At 33.8% G+C, this 2,052-nt stretch overlaps 1 long non-coding RNA gene across 1 annotated transcript in view; it reads left to right on the plus strand.

Moving 5' to 3' along the window:
• Positions 1-2,029, plus strand: part of LOC107301500 — a 6,103-nt gene extending 4,074 nt beyond the window's left edge. Inside the window, exons 2-3 of the long non-coding RNA XR_001549300.1 lie at positions 460-514; positions 1,880-2,029. This is a non-coding gene — a long non-coding RNA (uncharacterized LOC107301500). The remainder of the gene's footprint in view (positions 1-459; positions 515-1,879) is intronic.
• Positions 2,030-2,052: the final 23 nt, after the last annotated feature.

Consider the following 2,052-nt stretch of genomic DNA (forward strand, 5'->3'; position numbering starts at 1 on the left):
TTTTTTTTTTTTTTTTTTTTTAACAAAAAAAGCACTGGTCATGGACCTGATTTTACTACCTTTTCTATGGCAGTTGTTAAATGAATCCATTATACTCAATGGGCTTTTTTTTTTTTTTTTTGCCAGAAATTGGAAATAAATACTGGATGCTGGCAAAAATTGCCAGAGGTTGTGGTCACGTGACTGGTAAACATGAGCCAATTGACAAGCACCAAAAATACAATCACATGATCTTGGGAGGGATGCAATCGTCAAAACTTCAAAATTAGAGCAACCGTTTGTTAAGCAGGGACTATTGGTAGCTATAATAACAATGTGTTAATAAATAGTATATTATAAATAATATTAAATAGAATATGAATAATCAACTTTTTGCATAACCACATAGTTGGAATAGATGTTTTTGCTGGGTTACTAAATATTATTTTAATTCTTCTAATTTCTTATTTTCTTTTATAGAGATATATGGTCTCTTGGCTGTGTGTTATATGAGTTGTGTACTTTAAAGCATCCTGTAAGTAAATGTTTATACCGTCATAACTAAATATTTATTGAGATCGTTTAGTGACAAGCTATTAGAATCAACATTTTGAACAGTGTAGAAAGATACCAGTTTTATAGTAGTAATATCGTGTGAGTTTCCCTTTTCAGATAGAAAGAAATACTCCATCAAAAAAGTTTCTTTAAATGTCTAAATTACCACGATTTCAGAAGAGAAATAGAAAAATTCACAACTGATAAGGCTAACAATTTCTATTAGACATAATGACTACATATGTTTTATTGAAAGAATATGCATCTTGACGTAAAATGTTAGGAACACAACTGTGCTGTGGTATTTTTGTCTTGCTCTGGGATTCTTTTAGCACTTTGTTGGCTACCATGAGAATAAAATAATGGACTTAGATGGGCTTGCCTTTTGGTAAATTATTGTTTTATTACTCCTACCGAGGAATAATATTCCTTCTGGTTCCTTACTGCATGCTGATCTTTCTCATTTATCAGCTGGAAGACTCAAATCCAGGATTCCCCCATTGGCACTTGCACAATATCTGTCCAACAACTTTCACATTGATTCTCAAATGGAAAGCCAAATGGGTCGCTGAGCGCCCAGACATAAACCTCACAAAAAAGGTGCCACACTTTGAACAATCACATCAGCAATGGACAGTCCTGAATAGGATTCGCACCTCACATGGCATCTGCCGGGATGGATAAATGGAGCATAGTATCCTCCCCTCAATGTGACTGCGATCACATAGTGACCATCTGTAAGCTGAGGGCATATGCTGGATCAGTATCTGATTTTTTTTTAATATAAACAATGCTGCGCTTCAGTGATTAGATGGCCTGGATATTGGTATTTGAACACTGATCTTTTTAACATTTATATTTTAGTGTATATTACTACTCTAAGTAGAATGTTAATATATATTGCTAGTCCACATATGATATACCATAAGCTAAACCAAACAAACAAACAAACAAACAAACAAACAAATAAATATGAATGGGTAAGTCATTTCCAGTGTCAACCATTTGTGAAAGAATCAGTCACATGGCCTTAACATTTTAGATGTGTTTTAGTAATGGATTTTTGGGGGTATAATGTAATATAATGTAAAGTAGGACATACTTTGACTGCCGTTGCAGTACTTTTTGATAAGCAGGGTGGTAGTTCACAAATAAGGGAAGCAGACGATATCATCAGTGAGAAATAGTAGATATGAAATGATCTGATGAATTGGACAGTGCTATTAAAAGAAGACTTAAGACTATTCTGCCCTCATCTGTCCTTTATTTTAGGTAAGTACTGTTATGTATTTCTGTTTAAATCACTGTTTCAATTCAACATGTTGACTTTATTTTCATGTGATAGTTTGAAGGCAACAATTTGCCCCAACTTATAATGAAGATCTGCAGAGGCCATTTCATTCCTGTGTCTGTGAAGTATTCTTCCGATCTGAGATTGTTAATATCCCAGTTGTTTAGAACTTCTCCAAGAGATCGCCCTTCTATTAACTCTATTTTAAAAAAAGCCTTTTTGGAGAA

This window comes from Protobothrops mucrosquamatus, unplaced genomic scaffold (assembly GCF_001527695.2).
Source record: "Protobothrops mucrosquamatus isolate PMUCROS unplaced genomic scaffold, P.Mucros_1.0 scaffold13594, whole genome shotgun sequence".
Lineage (NCBI taxonomy): Eukaryota > Metazoa > Chordata > Lepidosauria > Squamata > Viperidae > Protobothrops > Protobothrops mucrosquamatus.